The sequence below is a fragment of the Lissotriton vulgaris genome, chromosome 7, assembly GCF_964263255.1.
Source record: "Lissotriton vulgaris chromosome 7, aLisVul1.2, whole genome shotgun sequence".
NCBI lineage: Eukaryota > Metazoa > Chordata > Amphibia > Caudata > Salamandridae > Lissotriton > Lissotriton vulgaris.
This window is the reverse complement of record NC_141695.1, coordinates 90,025,266-90,049,193: the sequence shown is the minus strand read 5'-3', so window position 1 is coordinate 90,049,193 and position 23,928 is coordinate 90,025,266. Positions and strand designations below refer to the sequence as shown.

Below are 23,928 nucleotides of genomic sequence, written 5' to 3'. Positions count from 1 at the left end.
ATTTGGCTAAAAGCCTGGTGTAACCTGGAAATGCTATTTAACACTCATGTCCTCTGCACTTTCGGTATGCTCCACTCACTCTTGTAGATGGCAAAGTATGTGGGCAACGTGCTGGCCACACCACTGTTCATCCCATATAGAGGGTAATGAATGTAAAGTGTGTGAGTATGTCTTGCTCTGAGGTGATGTGGGCCTTGTACAACCAGATGTGATACAAAAGCGTTTGAGCAAATCAAACACTCATCCCCAGTCAACTGATCTGGGTTTAATCCATCACCATTCTTTAGCTCACTCTGCCACCTCAGTTCAGACATGGCTATATGCAAATCAGTCTGACCCTGTGCCTCATGGGAACAGTCTAGCCCAAACTGCCAAGCCATGTCTTCCCTGAACCGGAAACGAGCATTCTGAGACCGTTTTTGGGTTCATAACCCGCATCAGACAGGCTATCTTGAATCCAGCGGCAAAGTGAGCAATGGACTCACGTCTGAGCATACCCTGCCAACTTAGGGCGGACAAAGTGATACAAAAGGGGATGATGGACGGAGCGTTTGAGCAAATCAAACACTCATCCCCAGTCAACTGATCTGGATTTAACCCATCACCATTCTTTAGCTCACTCCGCCACCCCAGTTCAGACAAGGCCATATGCAAATCAGTCTGACCCCTTTGGTATCGCTTTGTTCGCCCTAAGTTGGCAGGGTATGCTCAGACGTGAGTGCCTTGCTCACTTTGCCACTGGATTCAAGATAGACTGGCTGATGAGGGTTATGAACCCGAAACCGGTCCCAGGATGCTTGTTTCCGGTCCAGGGAAGACATGGCTTGGCAGTTCGGGCTGGACTGTTCTCATGAGGCACATGTTCATACTCTCTTCATTCAGGAGTGAAACATTTGGCTGGAATATTTTCCTACAACATTTGATTTTCATAGCCAGGCACCACCATGTACCTCTGTAATCATAAACGCATGCCAAAACCAATATCACCAATCACTTGCACTTCTCTCACTTGAACCATGTTGAGTTCCTCCAGTAGGCAAAGGGTAGCTATACTCCACTTTTAAGTATCCCATTACATATTCCAACCTATTTCTCCATATCTGGCGCCTCAGTCAACAACAGAAAGTAACCTGATCTGAGTTTCTTACACATCAATCTTAAACCACCTCTAACATTGACCCTATCATTCTAGGTTCAAGAGTGATACCACAAAGAAGCCAGTGCAGGTGTCTACTGAACTGAGTGACAGCATCTATAGTTTCACTAAGGAGCTGGTCCTGATGAAAATGTCAGCAAAATATAGTGGTAAGCAAATTTGTCTATTACGCCTGATCTACACAATTGTTGTCCTCCGTAGCCACTGATTCTCTATGTCCTGTGAAATGTACTTACCACAGGGCCTGATTTGTAAAAGAATAAGTGCCAGCATCAAATGGTTTGCTCAAAGACCCCTGAATTGGTGTTATTGCCGAAGGTGCCTAATGCCAAGGCAGTGCACTCTTGATTCCACTTCATGCCTTTTCAGACTATTTTATTTTCCTTCCCTTCCTCAATCTAGTTTGGGGGCGATGCACTCCTGGTGGCATCCAACCACATCCATCGTCCACCAAATTTGGAAAATAATGGGGGCACTACTGGATTGCTGGTGCATACATTTATTTTTATACACACCTGTCCCCAAAAAAACTTTAAGACTTTTGTTTTTGAAGATGAAAAACAAAGGTTAAAGTAATGTTAGAATTAGGTGAATATGTCAGTGTGAGCATTAACGATTTGAACAAAAAAAACACAGAAATTCACCAGTTATAGTTAGCAGCGGTAATTATAACTTGCGAGCCCCGCTATGCATTGCTTATGACCTCACACTTGACATCACTCATTAGATGTTCTATGACATCATTTATGACATCACTGATGACATGTCACATTACATCATTGATGACATCACTGACAAAACCAAATGTCAGTCAATGACATCAACCAATGAGTGTGTTCATTTGTTGTACAGTTTAGATTATGGCGAATAAGTACCATATTACTTTTCACTTAATTTGGTACAGTTTGGGTTAAGCTAATGGCTGTACGTATTTAGAAAACACATGTCCCCCTAAAGCACCATAGTTGTGTAGAGAGGTATTGAACACGTAATAAATCTTTGTATCAAAAGTAACTGTGTGCAGGTGACAGTAGACGTGTTCATTATGTTTCAGATAAGTATTTTGCTACTGCAGAAAAAGTTTTCAGCTAGGCAAAAGATTCTAGGTACCCCATACTAAGTATTATAAGCAGCCATGAGTTATTGAAAAGAATCGTAACAGCATGACAATTTCTACTTAACATTGTAGACTGTGTGCACCAGGTACAATCCTATGTACGTGTGCTTCTTTTGTTTCAGAAGACAGGCTATCTGCAATGTTTTCACCATAGTATGAATGGTGCAAGTAGTAGAAGGTTCAGCAGCTTCAAATCTTGATTATTTTTAGAAAATAGTGTATTTTTTGACAGCTGTTGCATAGAGTGTGCACTGTTCTTAGTAGATATTTTTAAACGGTCTGTGGTGTCTTTTTTATTAAAGTTTTAATATTTGCAAACAGTGTGGTATAAAGTAAACTCTCTCTATAGTATAAGCACTATTTACAGTACTCAGCTCTCTACCAATATCAACCTAATTTCTTAATGTAGACTTGGTGTGTGTTTTGATACAGATAAAAGCTGTCCATTTAAAAGATTTACAAATAGACCTTAGACTTAAAATACTGCACTTGTTACATTGTAGGGATAGTATCCGAGTGGTGCAAGGATCAGGGGAAAAAGCTGCTATTCCCCAAATAGTGAAAATAATTCACACATATATTAGCAAAAGAATGATCAGCACGCACTGTTATCAAACAATTTCAATAGTGCATCAAATTCAAGGTATCATATTTAATTTGATCAAAATTATGTCCATGGAGACGCCTTTATAAGTTTTCAAATTCTTTATTCTTTTCAAAGATTAAGTCTTCCAAAAGTATCAAACGCGTTTCGTCCCGTCTTGGGACTTCTTCAGGGCTTGATCTTATATACTGAATTCTTATATATTATACGCTGTGTCTTCTCTATAGATAAGAGAAAAACCAAAGGAAATTATGGACGGAGCGTTGACAAAACAAGCACCCACCCCCAGTCAACTGATCTGGGTTTAACCCATCACCGTTCTTTAGCCCACTCTGCCACCCCAGTTCAGACATGGCCATATGCAAATCAGTCTGACCCTGTGCCTCATGGGAACAGTCCAGCGCGAACTGCCAAGCCATGCCTTCCCTGGACCGGAAACAAGCTTCCTAGGACCGGTTTCTGGCATTTCAGCCATCTTCAGCCCGGCTTGCTTGAATCCAGTTGCAAAGTGAGCAAGGGACTCATGTCTGAGCATACCCTGCCAACCTATGGTGAACAAAGCGGTACAAAAGGGGGTGGTGATGGACGGAGCATCTGAACCAATCAAACACTCACACCCAGTTAACAGATCTGGGTTTAATCCATCACCGTTCTTTAGCCCAATTTGCCACCCCAGTTCAGATATGGCCATATGCAAATTAGTCTGACCTTGTGCCTCATGGGAACAGTCCAGCCCGAACTGCCAAGCCATGCCTTCCCTGGACCGGAAACAAGCTTCCCTGGACAGGTTTCTGGCATTTCATCCGTCTTCAGCCCGGCTTGCTTGAATCCAGTGGCAAAGTGAGCAAGGGACTCACGTCTGAGCATACCCAGGAAAGACATGGCTTCGCAGTTCGGGTTGGACTGTTCCCATGAGGCACAGGGTCAAGGCTGATTTGCATATGGCCATGTCCGAACTGGGGTGGTGTGGAGTGCAAAGAAACTATGGATTTGGGCCCAGATCTCTGTACTGGGGTGAATGTATGACATTGTTCTGCATTCTGTCCATCAACTGTTGTTTTTGCATTTGTCACCCCGAGTGGGATGGGTATGATCAGACGTGAGGCCCATGCTCTCCACACCACTGGAGTCAAGCTATCCTGGCTGAAGACGGCTGATAGCCAGAAACCGGTCCTAGGAAGCTTGATTCCGGTCCAGGGAAGACATGGCTTGGCAGTTCGGGCTGGACTGTACCCATGAGGCACAGGGTCAAGGCTGATTTACATATGGCCATGTCTGACCTGGGTTGGTGTGGAGTGCAAAAAAACGATGGATTTAGGACCAGATCTCTGTACTGGAGTGAATGTATGACATTGTTCTGCATTCTGTCCATCAACTGTTGTTTTTGCATTTGTCACCCCGAGTGGGATGGGTATGCTCAGACGTGAGGCCCATGCTCTCCACACCACTGGAGTCAAGCTATCCTAGCTGAAGACGGCTGGTAGCCAGAAACCGGTCCTAGGATGCTTGATTCCGGTCCAGGGGAGACATGGCTTGGCAGTTCGGGCTGGACTGTTCCCATGAGGCACATGGTCAAGGCTGATTTGCATATGGCCATGTCTGACCTGGGGTGGTGTGGAGTGCAAAAAAACGATGGATCTAGGCCCAGATCTCTGTGCTGGGGTGAATGTATGGCATTGTTCTGCATTCGGTCCATCAACTTGTTTTTGCATTTGTCACCCCGAGTGGGATGGGTATGCTCAGACGTGAGGCCCATGCTCTCCACACCACTGGAGTCAAGCTATCCTGGCTGAAGACGGCTGATAGCCAGAAACCGGTCCTAGGATGCTTGATTCCGGTCCAGGAAAGACATGGCTTGGCAGTTCGGGCTGGACTGTTCCCATGAGGCACAGGGTCAAGGCTGATTTGCATATGGCCATGTCTGACCTGGGTTGGTGTGGAGTGCAAAAAAACGATGGATTTAGGCCCAGATCTCTGTACTGGGGTGAATTTATGACATTGTTCTGCATTCTGTCCATCAACTGTTGTTTTTGCATTTCTCTATAGATCAGGTCATAAGATTTGATCTTGATAATAAAATGCTGATTACCAATCCATAGTTGTAGTATAATTTGTCAAGCGTAATCCAAGCCAATGTCGGCCACCGTACCTGGAAATTACATTAGTCAATGGGCAAAGTCAGTCACCTCGTGCGCGGCCCAGCCCCTTTTCTCCACCACTTTGCAAATGTGACTGCTAGTTTAAAAGAAACTTAGAAATTCACGGAAAAAAAACAAAGGTTACAGGGACTTTATAGTTAGTAAATAGAATTAAAAAAACCTGCGGTGCATTGCGGGGGCTGGAGTTATAGTTAACTCAGCTAACTATAACATCCCAGCAGGCTTGCTCACCATCCGTTGCTCATTAGTGAGCAAGCCTACTGGGCAGGCGGAACACATCCAATTGTAGCCGACAAACCCGACAAACAAATCTAATTTTGTGGCTTGAGACAAGGCGTCATCATCCTTTGTGGTACGAAGGAATCAAGTAATATTGACTGGACCGAGCTTGAGAGGATCACTTAGGCGACGCACCCGCTGTTTTGGTGCAGCAGCGGGATTTCACAAGTAGTGTGTGAGGAGATATATATATAAATATATATTACCTACTGGAGTTCGCTAGTAGGTAATTACAATTAGAACCTAGTTTCCATAGGAAAAGCATTTTTCGTTTGATGAATCTTCGCAAAATTCTTCAAAACAAAAGTCTATCCAGGTCAGCTCATATCCTGAAAGTTTGAGGTTGATTCGTCAAGCAGGGCTGAGAAAAAAGGGGGTTCCCAAAACGTGTTTTCCCCATGTTCATTTCTGTAGGAAATTTCGAAACAGGCTACAGCCCGAACTGCTGAGCGGAATTACCCCAAATTTGGCAAAAAGGTAGAGCTTGGTTCAGAAAGCGACCTAAATCCGTTCAGTGTTTTTGAGAAATTCAAAAAATAAGAGTCAAAAAATCAATTTCCCATAGCAAACTTTGGGCGAGGCTACAGCCGAAACTACAAAAACGGAATTACCCCAAATTTGGCAAAAATGTAGTGCTTGGATCAGAAAGCGATCTTTTTTTAAATGTTGCAAATCCGTTCAGTAGTTGCTGAGAAATTCAATAAATAAAAATTTTGATATCTAGGGACGCGGTGGAGTCGCGACCCCTCCCGACCACGAGCTTCACTCTAATTGGCTGTCAACATTCCAAACCAGGAAGTGTTGGCAGCCATCTTGTGACTCGGTAGAAGTGGGTCACCAGAAAACAGAGAAACAAAGATATAAAACAAGAGAAGGGGGCAGGGTAGAAACAGCGTGCAGCTCCCCTCCTGGAGCCCATGATGGCCCTGGGGACTGCCACCCCCCAGGGCCAGCTCCTGCAGTATCCCTGGCTGCCCACCCCCGGGACACTGCTGTTTGCTATGACAGGGCGAGAGCCGCGCGGCTCCCGGCCTACCATAGCAAACTTGCTTTGGATTTTGGAAGCGAGAGCTGGGCAACCTGCTCTCGCTTCTAAAATCCAAAGCTGATTGCTTTTCCACAAGGGGATCAGCATGTCAGCAGCTCCCAGTGTGGAAAAGAAATGCCGGCTCCCGCAGTAAGTGTGGAGCCGGCAGGACCGTGGGGGCATTAGGGCTCCCCCCACGGTCCCCAACATTGAGGCCAGGTCCCCGGGGGATGGGGTCCTTGGGGCCAGAATTAGCTACGGGAGGGGGGCCCACGCGGCCCTCTTCTCGTTGGTTTTAGTTTTTTTTATAATGAACATGTTGCATGCTTCAGGGCATGGGGTCCCCGAGGCAAATGTAAATTAGTGAAAGTGGACGGTTTAAAAAAAATTAGTTGTGACTAGCACGGCTCTCAGCGCGGTCCCCCGTTTGAAAGCGATGGGTGTGCAGCTCTCAGCACGCCACTCGAGTACTTCTTAAGTCTTCCAAACACCAAGGGGTATGTTCTCAAGGACACATCGCAGAGTTAACGGCACTTTATTGCAACCAAAATGGTGATAAATTTAACGCACCATTCACAAGCTGGAGCAAACAGCCCATATCACCAGTTTACCATCGTTAGCAGTCTCGGAAAGCATTGTCACGGATGACCCCGGCAAATATTGGTAATGGGATGTAGAGTAGACGTTCCTGTGCAAAATGCAGCGTAAACATCACTTCGCAAGTTTTTCAACCACCAGCAAGATCGTCGAAGAGAGTACAAAACAAGCGATAAGGTGGGTTAGTAGCAGGAAGTGTACACCTGCTCTGAGCTGGTGTACAACCTGCAACATGAAAGGGAGCACAGCTAGAGCCACACCTGAATGACAACAGTTGCAATGGAGCCAACAATCATGCAGCTCTGACACCCAACACTGCTACGCCACCAGCCCCTTGTCCACCATCTCCCTTCATCCCCTCCCCCACAAACAAATTTGACAACAACCTTAGGAAAGCTGGAACATAACAAATTGGCTGATGCCGCACAATTATAATTAAGAAGATGCATGTGAGATTGGACAAATAAGAATCTCAGTCATCTGGATTTACATATAAAACAATTTATTTAAACAAAACAACAAAATAAAAGTAGGTACAGGCATGGCCTGTCAACCCTCGACAATTTGTGAATCACAGCCTGCAAGATAAGATTGTACGTCATGCGTCCATCAAAGGAAAGAGAGAGAGCGAAAGAGTGAGAGAGAGAAAGAAAGAAAGAAAGAAAGAAAGAGTGAGAGAGAGAGGAAGACAGAAAGAATGAGAGAGAGAAAGAAACGAAGAAAGAGTGAGAGAGAGAGAAAGACAGAGAAAGAGAAATAGTGAGAGAGAGAGAAATAGAGAAAGAGTGAGATGCAAGGAAGAGAGAAAGAGAGAAAGTGTGAGAGAGAAGAAGTGAGAGAGAGAAAGAGCGAGAGAGAGAGGAAGAGAGAGAGAAAGAAAAATAATGAGAGAGAGGAAGAGACAGAGAAATAGAGAAAGAGTGTGTGAGAGAGAAAGTAAGAGATAGAGAGTGGGAGAGAGAGAAAGAGTGTGAGTGACAGAAAGGAAGAGATGGAGAGTGAGTGTTGACACTGGAGAAAATCCTCACAGCTCACCTTTCATACATACCTACATACAACTGCCCACCCCTAATTCTCTGTTTTGCTCCTGCGCACCCAGGCTGCTGTACCCCATTGACACCCACCCCCAGAGGTGTCTGCCCGCTGCTGGGCACCCAGGATGCTGCACCCCATCCACTCCCACTGCCCGGAGGTGACTGCCCATTTATTTGCACCCAAACTGCTGCACCCCATCCACTCCCACTGCCTAGAGGGGATGTATGACGTTACAACGCATACCATTACAACTACCTACCATTACAACGCGACCATTACAACGCATACCATTACAACGCATAGCGCTTTGAGGTGCTGGATAGTAGTAAGTATAATTTACTATTCTAACTCCAGTCCCCGTGGACCCTAGGGAAGGTGTTGGATAGTAAATTATACTTATTCCCTATCCTAGAGCGCCCCCCAGCGCAATGCGTTGTAATGGTATGCGTTGTAAAAGTCGCGTTGTAATGGTAGTGCGGAGTAAAAAATGCGTTGTAACAGGTGTATACCGCCTAGAGGTGCCTGCCCGCTCCTGTGCACCCAGGTTGCTGCACCCCATCCACTCCTACTGCTCGGAGGCGTCTGCCTGCTCTTGTGCACCCAGGCTGTTGCACACTATCCACTCCCACCGCCCAGAGGTGACTTCCTGCTGCTGCGGAAACAAGCCTCTCTGCTCACCTTTGTAGTGTAGTTCCTATATTCCCAATAGGCTCTGCGCATTGGAATAACATAAACGATAGTTTAGACGTAGGACTTAGGTCGACTAGGTCTCTATTGAATATGTTAGACTTAATCGTGTATGTGCCAGCTAGCTCAGAAGTCACTAGAAACTTTCTCGAATACACAAGAAGGGATTAGCTTCTGACAACCATATAACATGACAACTTTGTTCCCCCTGAAATAAGGAATATATCTCCAGAATCGCGGAAACAATAGATGGCTATTTCACTCAGTCAATCGTGCATGCTTCGTTTCACCAGAAGTGCAGAGAAATAGAGAGACGGGCGTTTTCAACAAAAAGGTTATTTATTGAGCAGTCTGCTTTCTCATGCAAGAGAAGTGAATTGCTACAATCGTAATACTTGCTATGAAGTAAAGTCTGTACAGTAATAGGAGTATTATGAAATAATACTGGTAAAGCATTTATATGGTTTCTAAGCCATATGATACTTAAAATAGAAAAAATACATACAATGATAAATAATGACTAAAAGTACTCAACTGGTGCATCTAAAATACGCCTACCCCGGTGTACCTAACCTAAGCCTAGTACAAGGGAAGAAGTAAGTGAGGTGTAGCTTAAGTTAAATAGTTTCTGCCAAGAATCTATCCAAGAATTCTCTACAGGTCTAATCAGCTCCGTACCTTGGTTATAGAATGAATGAGGTCTTGTATCTCTCTCTCAGGACTCGATCTCCCAGTAACCCGCAAGGGTAGCAGAGAAACACTGGAGATGGATTTCTTGGCAGGAGAAAAGACAGCGTGTCTCTCAGTGCATCAGCAGGGAGGGTCGGCTTCCTTTGGCACTCGCATACAGCAGGGCGTCGGGCAAGTAGTTAGTCGATCTGCTCCAAAACAACAGTGTGCTTTGCTAGGGCAGGTGTGGGCATATTTATACCTGGAAGGTGCCGAGTTTGACTTAAGGGTGGACATAATAACGTCAATAAGAACTCGAAGTTCTTTACACACTCCAGGAGATCTGGGACAAATCAATACTGAAGCAGGGGGATTTCCCGGGCTGCTGAAGGCTGGTTGTCTTTAAGAACTCGTTGTACTCTGGGACTTTGTGGAAGTAGCCATGCCGTATTTGGACTGCATTGGCTGTGTCTAAATATGGTTTTGATTCGTATGCCTATATAAGGATATGATAAGTTATATCTATGTAAGGGCATGAATCAGGAAAATTACACTAGAGACCTAGATATGTTACAACACCCACTCCACGTAGAATGTCCATCTTTACTAAATACTAAGCAGTTATAAAATTTCTAAGCAGGTGTTTACAATCCCACCCCAAAAATACATAAATGCATTTGAAATGGTTTGTACACGAAAAATTAGTATTGTACTGTACGTTTTCAAAGCAGTGGTATCATTCAAATAATGGCTGAATGATTCATGAAATTTACATTTATGAAATGGCTCTTAATACAGAAGAGGAGGTTGAGACCATTTCATCACAGATTTATATAATACTGTACATGTGCTAGAGGTTATTTTCAAAATATTGTCTCTAGGTATCAAAAAATAGAAATCTTGTTCTCTAAGAATAGTTCTACATTAAGCAGATTACTCTGCGCCCAAAAAAAAGGGGAAAATATTTTGGTATTTGAGACCAAATAATTTTGTTGTAGTAAAAAATAGTTCCAAATTTTAAGAAGTTCTGTTTATCAAAACTGAAGGCCGAAATCAAAGTTCAGGGAACGCTGTGTGCTCGTTTCTCAAGAGTTATTCTCGTTGGTAGGAGAAAGCATTAACTCAGATAGGCTGGCAAAGAATTTGTCTACCACAGTAGGTGAAAGTTGGGCCATTTCCGAAAAAGTGGAAATAGTGCATATGTGAGATGCATTACCGTCAGCGTAATCTGGATCAGCAATGTTCACAGAAGGTTGTACCTGTGTGCAGCTTTCATCTCGTACCTCACCGCCACCTAATCGTAATGGTGAGGTCTCAACGAATGCCGTCATCAGAATTGGTATCCGCTGGGGATAACACGTTGCATGAGCCGTTACTGAACCAAGTAAAGTATCGACATCCATAGGTACTGCTGATGGAAGTGAAAGACAGATGTCTAACACGCATTCTTCTCCGCAGAGCATGCATCGTAGGAATTTTGCTAGATTGGTCTGAATGATAGAAACCATGTGGTATTCAGATCTCTTAGACGAGCCAAGCCGAGAACCTGTGTTATCCTATTTCGGTACCGCAGTGCCTGGATCGCTTGTTCCATGGTAACCTGGGTATCGCTGGTGACTGGACTTGCCATATTGGAGCAGAAGGAACAAAAATAGAATTCCTGCTACGAGTCCCAAAATGAGAGGCAGGCCACCGAACACAGAGTGCACGAAATTCGGAAAAATGCTCAAGACTGCTTCAAAGGGTCGTGAAAAAAATGTCTTAAATACATGTGCGATGCCACTGGTATCTGACATGTTTAAAATTTGACCTAACATTTCTACGAAATGTACGGGGCAATTTGTTGATAATAATGTATGTATCTCTGCCGAGGTCCTTGCAACTTGCATTTCATACGTTTCTTTAGACGAGGTCAAAGGCACAGTTTTTTGTAAAAGAATGGCTTTCATTCTGCTTAATGTATCAATTCGAATAGAAGAGATATTCAAAGAAGGCCAAATTGTTGCCTCCTTGTCTGGCTTGCTGTATGGATACAATACTTGCATACAACAAGTGACCCTGGATGTAACACTGACGAGATAGGGCGTTCTGGCAACATGCCACAACAGCTGTGGTCACTTAATATAACGTAGCTATCGTTGGAAAGTTGCCTGAAAACAGGTCCTATTTATGTTGCTGGAGTGCCGTGAAAGTGGCAAGAAAGATCATTAGATGAACCCTCACAGGCTCCATGTATATTAATTTCTTGACACAGAAGTGTACCACTTAGTGATTTTTCACAGTTTTTTCCACTAAGAAATACCTCTTTGTTACTCCTACTCCAACATCTATGTGTATAAGGTAAATTCCAGGTCGACTTGATGTATCTTTTACCCAACCTTTCATACAGGCCCGCTGGTATATGCTGTAGGCAGTATTAAAACTGGAATCTCGTTATTGGTATTGTTATGGTACCATGTATTATCCATTCAATGACAGGTTTCTCGGAAACTGTTAATGGTAATCATTCTAGTTTTTCAATGCTCAGCACCGTATAGTCTGCTCCTTTTTGTGCCAAAGAGATTTGTCTATCTGTAAGGTTAAAGATAGAAAATAATGACGTTGTTTTGATTAGACTCCAAGGCACGTAGCCTGAACGCAGATTTTTTAACGTCCAGCCTAAATGTACAATAGAACGTAATTGGGACTGGCAATGTTGTTACATTAGCATATCCTGTTCTATTATATCAATAGCAGATGATACAATGCTATTCAAAGAATAAATTCTGGAGGACAGAGTCGTTAACCCATTGTCCACTACAGACAGTGATTTTTCCAAATTAATACGATCAATTTCTCGTATTTTTACAGCAGTTTCATATATACCGGCGTATATGAAACGTTTTTGACGCTGTTTGCGAGGTCCCAATACGAAATCTCGCAAGTCAGCACCTTCTTTAAGTCAAGTCAAGTGTTGCTTAATTTCAGGTAGTGTGGATTTCTGAACCATTCGAGGCATAGTTTTCCTACACTGTTATTATCCCTGGATGGGTCTGGCCTGTTCTGTTTGAACCCCTGTGTTTTGTCCAGGAATCTATCTTGACAGTTATTAGTGTCTGTTGGCCAGATCAACCATTTCTTCCAATCAGGATTAGTTCGGTTTTGGTGTAAAATATGGGACACGTCTAACCCCTCATCTGTAGTGTTATTTCTATCAGGCATAGGCTTTGGTATAGACGGGTTGTTTAAATCTTTTATCTTAGCTAGGCCAAGACAGGTTGTTTGTTGAATGGTGTCATTCAGGAACATTATTTGTTCTGGGATCATGCAGGCTCTGAATAATGATTCTAATCCCTGTACTTGCCAATCTTTTGAACCCCAGATTGTTTTTGTTTCAATGTTGTCTTTCCAGAATTCAAAACCAAATGTAGACAATTGTTCATAACATTTAGCAGAATAAATCAGTTTTGTAATGGTTAACATATTTTTCATTCCTGTCTTATTCACATTTTTTAAATAAAACCTTTCTGGATCTGTGACATTAAACCCTGAGAAGTATGAAAATTCTCATAAAATGTTTTCGAGCTGCCTTTTGGCGGTGTCGGACAATGTTCTCATTGATTATAAGTAAAAAAAATTCTAGGTTTTGCAGATTTCTGCAAATAGTGGTGCCCAAAATGATTAAAGCAATACATGAACCTTCTAAATAATCATGATTTGTACATTTTGCTGACATTTCTAAATCAGACATCATATTATCAATAGTCTCAAAGTCCCAATCATCAGAGAAACTGTTCGCTGAGACAAAGTCACTTAATGAAACCTTGAACTGTTGTGGATACTTCAAGAGTTCAACCAGGCTATAGATGTCGTAATCAGTGGCTGTGATGTTTACTGATGACAGGTCTCTTTTTTCAACATCTGATGACTTGTGTGGCTTTAGGACCAAGTTGATGTTCTGACTTGCTGTGTAAAATTAAAATGTGCCAGAGCAGGAGGAAAAGTACACCTAACACAATCCACTATTCAATCCATGGTGAAATCAGATATATTTCTCCAAGCTGATGAAAGAGTTCTGTTATTTTTTCTTTGAGTGTCTTGTTTACTGGCTTTTCTTCATGTTCACTAGGATCTTCAGAAAAGTGATGAAATAGCCAGAGGCAGTCCTGTCAATTGTTTGAATCGCATCAGGGTTGTAATTAATCTTTGTAGTTGCTTCTTCCTTTTTCATATTAATATAGTCCGAGGCTACATCATTGTAGACAGGTGTTTCTTGACGAACTTTTGCAATTTGGGTTTCAAAGGCACAAGTTCCATGGCTTTGTTGCATAGTCCTTCTTTATTCACTGCAGGTTTATCAACTGTGATTAGTCTCTCAGTTTGAACCTCTTGAATTGTAGCAAGGTGTGGTCTTCTGCTACATCTTGGGAGTCCACTGGGCCTACTACTTATTATTGGCCACATGGATGTGGTTTTACCAGGTCGATTGACTCTGTTCTCCTTTTTACCAGCAAAGGCGGTAGTACTACTGATCTTGTTCCGTTGATTGCCAAGACAGGTACTGCTTTTCTGTAAGAAGGCCCAAATTCCTTCTTCACTGCAATCTTCTCTCTGACCAGATCCCCAATCTTTGGAATCCAGACAGGTCTTGCTGGGACAGGTGGTTTTTCTTCAGTGGCCGTAGACTTTTGCTTTGTTACTCAGACTTCTTCTTGTTTCTTTTAAGTCCTGTAAAACAGCCAAACGATCTTTGATATCAAAGGTTTTTTGTTCCACCATTGACGTTTGACAATCGAGGTCTTCGATTATCATTCTAGTACCAAACAAAAGTTTATACGGAGTGATTCCACCCAGAGCATTTCTTGGCAGATTATTTAGACTACTTTGGACACTTATAAGATGTTTGACCCACCCGTCACCTGAACCTAATACCCTCGCTGTCATAGATTGCTTTATGGCATGGTTTTTTCTTTCCACTACCGCATTTCCCTCAGGATGGAAGGGACTAGAGTACCGCAATGCAATGCCCAAGCTGGCCATGGCCTCCTTGTAAGCCCGAGAGCTAAATGCAGGACCCTGGTCAGAATGTAAAGTGCCAATTGCGTATGTGCCGATAAAGACTCGCAAATCTTTTATAACAGTTCTGGTGTCAGCCGAGCGCTCGGGCCACATCCAAATGAATCTTGTCCTAGTAGTTGTGGGGTCGCATCTGTCCGTAGGGACGTCTGCGTGTAGATAGTCTAATGTTATCTAACAGAGGTGTCTGGGTTGGACTGACTGTGCTATTGTCAGTCCCCTGGTCCGGTTCATGACTGCGATGTCTGTTGCAGTTTTCACAATCCATTGCAAATTTATAAATTTGCATGCTCATTCCCGGCCACCAGTACTTCAGTTGTAATTCTATTAGGGAAGTTAAAATCCCTTGGTGCCTCAGACCCACTCCCATGTGTGCTTCTTGAATCAAGAAAACTCTCTGCTTCCTGTTTGGAATTACTCTGTCCCCCACTCCAGGGATTTGAGCAAAAGGAACGGAGTTTGCATCAATTATGTATGTATTTCTGAGTGGATAGTTTAGAGGTAACGCCGCATAATTGCCTTCCATTGAGGCTTTTACTGCTAGTAGCGTTTCACCGTTTATGCTTTATTGTGCCACCTTTTCCATCTTTGAAACCGTTTTGAACCCAGTTCTGCAAGTATTCATTGTAAGACTGGACGCAGTAATACGAATCGCACACTATGGCCCAGATGCATCAAAGTCCGTTTTTGCGATTCCTTATTTGCGATTTTTAGGGAATCGCAAATAAGGAATCGCAAAACGGGATGCATGATTGAAATTGCATAACATTTGCGATTCTGTAAAAATCGTAATTTTTACCGAATCCCAAATATTATGCGAATTCCAATTTGCGATTTCACAATTCCCATTGATTCCTATGGGCCAAAAGGCCCATAGGAATCAATGGGAATTGCGAATGCGCAAATTGGAATTCGCAAAATGTTAATGCATTCCATGGGTGCAGGGGGGGGGTGCAGAGGACCCCCCCCTTTACCCCTGAAATGTATTTTGAAGTGCATGTTTCACACACACATGTCCTAAGGACATGTATGTCTGTAACATGACAGTGTTTTAAAATGCATCTTTGGGCATTTTGACACATTTTCGCAAATTACCACGAGGTTCAACCTCGTGGTAATTTGCACCCCCTAATTGAGAATTCGCAATTTTATAAAAATAACATTGAAATTGCTTTTAAGGAATTGCAAATTTGCGATTCCTTAAAATCAATCGCATTTTTGGAATTCCCTAAAAATAGCGATTTTCCAAAAATGCTTGATGCATCCCAGAAACCTATTTAGGAATCGCAAACGGCCGAATTTTGCGATTCGTACCGTTTGCACTTCCTAAATAGGTCGATGCATCTGGGCCTATGAGAGTGGGGAATTTGCGATCGGTATTCTCAAGCGCCATCTTGAAAGCCTGTAGTTCAGCTCGCTGAGCTGTACAGTCTCCGAGTGATTGGGTTTTTGTGACAATAGGTCAGAATTTACCTTGGCGCCAGCGACATTTTACAATCGCGCACGCAGCACTATAGGCTTGTTTACACCCAATTGCGGGCTGTGCTGATCCGTCTGTATATATTATACAGCCGTAATGTTCAAGTGGCAGAATTTCGGTCAGCTGAGGACATTCGTACTCGTATTGGAGAAATTCTTGTGTTTTCAAGCTAGGGTCATAAATGTATTCAACGTCTGTTGCAGCAAGAGAATTAACCCATTGTATCCATCGTGGATGTAAAGCTTTAGCATTTGGAATGCTCGCTCTTGTGACTGCCTCTAAGGCAGGTACAGGTGTAACGACTGATTTGCTTTTTCTCTGTGCCAGGGCTCTTTCTTTTGCTATAGCAGTTTGAACCGCTGTGAGAATTTTCTCAGTTGAAGTGAATTTTATTTCAGCTTGTGTGTACAAGTGTGATTTGTAAGCTATTGGTACTGTTTCACCTTCTTTATAGGTCAGGTACGTGAATCTGCATCTTCCTGGGATGACTCGGATTACAAGGTTGCGTTCGTTTACGCGTGTTTGCAGTTTTCTTTTAGCTAACATGTCTTAACTAACATGTCTGTTTGTATTGAACGTAAAATTTCTGTGTGTTTATGAGTCCAATTATTTTGTTTGAAATCCGGTTTTATTAATTTGTAAAGAGGTTTAACCCTCTCTGCGTAACTCAGAACGTAAGTTCTTCCAAAATTCAGGAAACCTAGAATTGATTGTAAATTTTTCAGCGTTTTTGGTGCTTGGAGCAGCACACATTTCTCTAAGAAATTGGCTGCTAGGCTTTTCCCTTCACTTGATAGCTCATATCCTAGAAATAGGACAGGGAGGTGGGCAATCCGTGATTTTTTAAAGTTGAATTTGTACCCTTCAGATGCGAACCCAAGTATAATGGTGTTCACTCTTTTCAGGTGCCTGTCCAAATCATCGTCTGTTAGATAGATGTCATCGACATAAGATAATGCCTCATCATCATACATTTGTAGTAACTCTGTTACTCTGGCTGAAAATAATCCTGGGCTATTCTTGAATCCCTGGGGGAGACGGCAAAATTGCCTCTGGACCCCCATACTTGAGAAAGCGGTCAAATACCTGCTTTCTGGTGCAATGTTTTGAAGAAGAAATCGTTTGAAATATCTAATGTTGTTTTATATTTTTTGCACAAGATGTTATTCATCAGTGCTGCATTGTGTGAATTTTGTACTGCAAATGTTTTGCAACAAGAGTTTAAATGTCTGTAGTCCAATACTAGACAATTTGAATTGTCTGGTTTGGAGACAGGAAACAAATGATTGTTCATTTGTGAGGTGCATGTTTCAATCACCCCCTGGTACTCAAGTTGATCTAAGATCTCCCTGACTTGTGTTTTAGCTTCTTGCTTAACAGGATACTGCCTTTGTGCAGTAGGTTGATTTTTTAACTGGATTTTTTATATAATGTAGGGGCTTGGGCCATTGCCCATTTTCTTGCATATGTGTATTTTTTATGATTTGGAATACGATTTGAGAAGGCAGGCATAATCATTTCTTCGCCATGTGGGCACTCCCTAAAAAATTCTGGTGGCCAGTCTTTCCCAGCTAGAAGAATATCATAGCGTTTAGATAGCTTCTCCCAAAAGAGAGTTCTTATTTTCCTGGTTATGTCCCCTTCTATACGCAATGTTATTTCATATAATTTATGGGGTACACTAACTCTGGTGTCTGAAGTTTCCACCTGAATGTACTCATTTGTGTCTACTGTCTCCAGAAGATTCATCAGGATCTTGCGAGCTATGGTCACTTCTGCTGCGCTGTCTAGCACTGTTTGGGCCCACTCCCCGTTCGTGAGTTGTGTCCTCAGGATCCTCGGCATGTTTTATCTTTATGCTTGCTACCTTCTTTTTTGGAAATTGAGATTTTTTACTTTGGTCTTTGGACTTGACGGGCTCTTCTTTAAATTCTGACCATCCTCTTCTTTCCGATTTCTGTGAGGAAGTCTGAAAAGATCGAGAGGGACGTGTATCAATATCTTGACATCTGTCAGGTTTTTTCAAATTATCCCTATTTCTAAGGTTATATCTTTTCTCAGAGGGCTCCCGTTGTTGAGACCTACCCCCCCCCCCCCCCCGGTCTGGAGATCTATCTCTCCGTTGGGGAGACCTTCCTCTGGACTAAAACTGTTTTTCTCTGGAAGAGGTCTGTTTATTACCTTCCCACTTCTTTTTAGGAGTTATTAAATTATTCTTAATGAAAAAATTTTCAGGATTTTCTGTTAGTTGAGGTTTTAGTGGTTTCCCACCCAAACTATCTCTACCTAATTCTTCATAGGATTTTTCAATTATTCTGGCAAGTTCAAAAGGTTGGTCTGCTATTTCTGTTTCTTTTAATTTTTGGCGGATCGTCACGGATGCTGCTTCTCCTTTATGTTGGCTAGTAGTATAGCCGAGACTTGCTTAAAGTCTTTCAGTAAATTCATACCTAGATTTAAAGCAGGTTCTGGACCGTATTCATTTTGAATCTGTCTTAGTACGTCTGGTATAACCGCCATAGACGGAACACCATGTGTTTTTGTGTAGATCGAAGCAAAGACTGCTCCCCAAGTGTCACAGTCCTCCACATGTGGTGCGATCCCCATTGGTAAACAGATTGTCAGAATTCTGTGTTTTTCATGAGGTGTACTATCAGGGAATACTGCCTCTATTTGAGTAATCTTTTGAGCCAGCCAGTACAGAATTTGTTCCCGTTTTGCGGGTAATTTACCAATGACTGATTGAATAGTCTGTGGGGTAATTTTATTTGTGTTCCCCTAGTGAGGGATGTGCTGTGGAATTTGTATAGCTGGTTGGACTGTTAAAGTCTGCATGACATATTGGACTAATTGTATTTTAATTAATTGTTTTAGTTAAACTAATAGTTCTCTGTCTGACATTTCTTCAATGTTAGGATGTGGTGTATAGCTGGCTAGAATCGGCCATGTGGCTCCTGGTCTACCTAGTGGACCGAGCCTGGTAATGTGATTTTGATGTTTTAGAGCACCATTAAACAGAGCTGATGCTCCTGGTAAGTTAGTGGAATTTCAACGTCCTCGAAAGGAACGTATTCCGCTGGAGGTTCCTCTGCATTTGCTGCTGGAAAAGTTATCCATGAATAGAATACCTCTGTCTGCCGTTATTCATGTGCCTCTACCACAAATATGACTGTACCACCTCTCGATGATACACCACTATTCATTAGTTTGTAAGTTACACTCTTTCTTACATTTACCAGGATGATTACTTCATCCGGGTTGTTTTGCTGAAGACTTGTGTCTTCTTCTAATAGTTGAGTTGCTATTGCAGCTCTCTCCCTTTCGTCGTCACTCTACGTCATTTTGCTGACAGAAAGTTTGCAGAGCAAGTTTTGAGGTTCCGTGACGGTTCCGTGACGACTTGAACCCGTGATTTTAAGTTTGTCGGAAATACCTAATATTGGTATCAGTGAACCGCAAATGATCCATTTAGTATATCCTAGTGTTTTCGCTACGCTACGAGCAAGAGCACTCCTTCCATTGACATATTTCTGATATACCCACGGCATCCATCTTAGATCATGGCCGCCATTTTGTGTTTCCTTGCCCTCACATATGCAATAGCCTCTGATCACTTCATTCACTCCACTTTGATTAAGGACACGTAGCCTTAGCCGGAGATTCACCTCTTACATGACACGTGCACCTTAAACCAGATCACGCTGTAGCTGCATGACTCGACAAAGGCTGCCTCCTCTGCCCGAGGCCAGTCCTGCCAAACTGGTCTTCGTGTCCATTGTACCTGATCATGATTAGGCGGCCGAAGCCGGTAGCCTTGCCCATTTACAACCCACAAACATCCCTTATCCCACTTTTCTATCTTCTACACCTGGCTCTGTTTCTTTCTTTCTGAATCTTTATTAGGGGGAGGTAACGAACTTTACGATGAGGCGGTCCGGGTCCTGAATGCAATATTGACAGGGAATTGTGACAAACTAGTGGGAACCCCTCTCTTCTCAATGTTTGGCCTCAGATATTATCGACGGTTCCTGTGTAACACCAAATATTTATTGTTTTAGACACAAAGGTTTTTGGAATGTATTACATGTAAAGAATTTGCCCCTAGCATAAAAAACCGTATATAAGGAGCAACCCACTTTGAACAAATCGAACAGGCTCCTAGTCTCTGCCCGTGTGTAGATTCTGTGACTTCTGTGTCCCTGCAGTAATAAACCTTTGGTCTTTGACGCCACCATCGAGAAGCCCGTGTTTCTGTTCATTTGTGCACCAAGGCAGGTGGAACTCCGGGGTCTTTGGGTGTTGTACCCTGACACCTCTGGACGGAACCAAAAAGTCCAGAACTCCAATTGGCGCCCAACGTGGGGCGACGTCATTCGGTACCGGTCCAAAAGCCTGAAGAGTTCGAGAAGCTTCGTGTGAAGATTCCTGAGGGAGGCGCCCCACTTCATCGATCCCGGCATATCGCAAAAGTGGCCCGAAGTTCTCTTCCACGAGGGTTTCCCGTTCAGGACGGCTGCAGTGGGCCGTTGCCTTGACCGTCGCCCTGTCTTGGACCCGAAGTGGTGCAGTCCTTAGTACGGCGAAACGTGACGGGTTTCTCCTTGGTGACGTCTTCAGTGACTCAGTTAAGTATTTAGTGATAGCTAGCTGGTTACTTTGTGAGGATTGTTAAAAATCCTTGATCGGTTCTTGGTTTGGTTTGGTTTTGTCAGATTATCACTGGTTGTTCTAGTTACGATAATCTATTTGGTTTAGTTTTGGGTATCGATACATCAGTTCGTTTTGGTAGGCCTAAGTTCTTGGTTCGAGTGCACATATTTGTTCCGTGTTTTGTTTGTTTTTGTGTTCCGGACTGAAAATGGTAAGTCGGAAAATGTTGTCTTGTTTTAGTTGCAACAGTGACTCACGATTGGAGGACTCTTGTCTGGTTCCTCCGATTGGGACTCCCCTATATGATTTATATTGTAAGTATGGCGTGGGTCCTATAACTTATAATGAGATATGGGTCCGCTATTGTAAGAAGGATGGTGTCCTTAGTTGGCCACTGCATGGTAGTTTTGAGCAAGAGATTCTCGATAACTTAGAAGCGAAATTGTTCAAGAAGAAAGCCCGGCCGGCAATGTTTGATTCCTTCCGTTATTGGCGGAAAGAATCCAAACAGAGAGAAATGAGAAGGTTGAAGAAAGAGCAGAAAGAACAAGAGGAGTTAACTCTAGAGCAAGCGACTAAACAGTTGCAGGCTAACGAGTGTGAGAAGGTCATAGATGTAGCCATTAGAGAGCATAACTTAGCGATTGACAAGTGCTATCCTGCCTTGCCATCGAAAATGGCTAAGATACTGGAGGACTCCGAAAACGATCCTCTGCTATCTTATCTGTTACGGTCACCTCCACCGTATGCACAAGGTGCTACGACTCCACTCGTCCCGAATGTTCAATTGCCGGTTGCTGGACAACCTGGTGCTCCTGCTCCTATCCCTCAGAATCAAGTTCCTGTACTTCCTGTGATGAATGTAAATGTTCCTACAGCTCCTCCTCTTCCTACACTGCCAGCCCCTATACCTACCTCTGTACCTACTGCTCCAGAAACTATTTTCCTCGATACTCCTACTGCTTCCTCATCTATTCCTACCTCCACTGCATTCTCTATGTCTGCGAGTGTACTAACTCCACTTTCTGTTCGTCGAAGAATCACTGATTCGGTTACTAATATGCTGTCTCCTATATATAAAACTTTGATTAAGACTCCTACTCCTGACTCTGTACAGAGTACTGAGGAACGGGGAGTTTTAGACTCCACGGCTCTCAGATGGATTTCGAAGGGTAGAAGATATAGCACGAGAGATGTGCTAGACACATTTATGCAGTGGGGAGAACCAACGCAACGATACGTCTTTGATGAGATGTGCTCGTTGTTACGTGAAGAGATAGAAGAAAACGATGTCGAATCAGATTTGGAAGATTTAATTAGGGTTCAAAAGGAATTTGCTGCTGGAATGATAGTGGGTGAGAAAATAAAGCAAGCGATGGAACTCATTTTAAGTTTTAGGAATGATCCATCTCTTCGTTCTCCGAGAGATTTAGAGAAAGGTAAAATGAAGCTAAGTCGCCAATATCCTATGAGGGAGGTTCCTCCAATTTGGCGCGAAGCTGTGCAAGCTGACGCACCGAATGGTGTTGTAGCTGCTCCAGCACAGTTCCAACGAGTGTGGATACACATTCCATGGAAGCGAGCAGAAGTGTTAGCAGTGAAACAGGCCTTGCCAGATCCGCGTAAGAATCCAGCCGGATATTACAAGGAATTAACACAGACAGTTGAGGCTTGTATAATGAACTTAGCCGACATTGATATGTTGTTTGGTAATGTAGTTCCGCAACCAGTGTGGGCTAAAATTCGTAGAGAGGATCATCAGGCTGCTTTAGGTGGTGATTGGGCAGCTATCACTGCAGCAGATAATCAACAAATAGGTGGTGCGAAACCCGAACCTTTGATCGCTAATCTGCCAGGTAGAATAATTGATCTAATGAAGACTCTGATGCCAGCATTGCGTGTTAATTGGGACAAGTTGTCAGCATGTAGGCAAAAGAAAGACGAAAGTGTCTCGGACTTCTTCACGAGGTTCGAAGAGACTTTTGTGGATCATAGTGGTCAGGACATGAGTACAGAAGGAGGACAGAGATTGTTTGTAGATAAATTTGTGCATAATTTGTTACCTGAGTTATGCAATAAATTAAAAGACTCAGAAAGTGCGTGGGCTGTATCTACGACAGCGCAAATACTTGCGACTGCGCAGTACTACGAAAATAGAGATAAAGAGGAAAAGGAGAAATCAGAAAAGAAAACGAAAGATTTAAAAACTAAAGTTCTTTTGCAGCAGGCATATCCGCCTCGCACGAATCAGACTAATACGCAGCAAAACTCATACCAAAGGGCAGATTATGGTACGTCAAGACCTCAATATCAATGGAATCAATGCGCGTACTGCAAGAAAGAGGGTCACTATAAAAATGAATGTCCGATCTTAGCGCAAAATAATGCAGCAGCAGCTCAGAGAGGTCGTGGTGGTTTTGTGCAGAATTCTAGAGGACGAGGACGAGGTGCTATGCCTCCACAAACGAATGATCGTCCCTCCAATCACTTTGATCAGAGAAATGGACAATCTGTTCAGCAAAATAGATCTCAGCAATATCTTGTTGAAGATTATTGTGAAGTAGATGAGGGTTTTCAACAAAATGGGTACTAGGACAGCCATGGACAGAGAGAGGGAGTAGTATCAGTTCCAGTGGATCAGAGTGGGCCTTATGTCGCAGTAGCAACATCAGGTGTAGTCGAACCGTTTCTGTTGGATACTGGTGCCGCAAAAAGTTCTATCATTCATGCGAAACTCCCTGGCGCACCTTTGTCTGGCTCAACAAATGTTTCCGTAGGTTTTTCAGGCGCCCCTGTGTACAACCCGATATCTGGTCCTTTGTCTATTTCTGTTGGACCGTGCCAATTGAAAGCACCCCTGATTTTGACGACAGGTTGTAATGAAAATCTGCTTGGTTTAGATTTGTTAAAACGACTATATGCGACATTGTACTGTTCTCCGGAAGGAGTACAGCTTACACTGGGTAAAAATATCACCTCTCCGATGTACTTGTCAATGGACGCACTCCCGCCGGAGCTACGTTCACTCCCTGATTCTCTTTGGGCGACTGGTCCTAATGATGTAGGTCTCCTAGAAATTCCACCGTATGTAGTAACTTTGAAAGCAAATGTGAAATTTCCAAGAATTCCCCAATATAAAATATCGAGTGAAGGTGAGCGTGCACTTTTATTGATTGTGCAAGACTTGATTAAGAAGGGTGTAGTTGAAGAAACTAGAGGAAATGTCTGTAACAGTCCTGTATTACCGATTCTGAAGCGAACTGACCCTACAAAACCTCCAGTTTATAGGTTTGTCATAGACCTTAGAGAAGTTAATAAGATTGTAATTCCGCAGTTTCCTGTAGTACCAGACATTACTGCCTTGTTAACATTGATTCCTGCTACAGCTACATGGTTCTCAGTTATTGACCTAA

At 43.0% G+C, this 23,928-nt stretch overlaps 1 pseudogene across 1 annotated transcript in view; it reads left to right on the top strand.

Moving 5' to 3' along the window:
* The first annotated feature begins 87 nt into the window (after positions 1-87).
* Positions 88-23,928, top strand: part of LOC147700866 (GTPase IMAP family member 7-like) — a 102,043-nt pseudogene continuing 78,202 nt past the window's right edge. Inside the window, exons 1-2 of the transcript XR_015297361.1 lie at positions 88-143; positions 1,193-1,305. The product of XR_015297361.1 is annotated as a GTPase IMAP family member 7-like (transcript). The remainder of the gene's footprint in view (positions 144-1,192; positions 1,306-23,928) is intronic.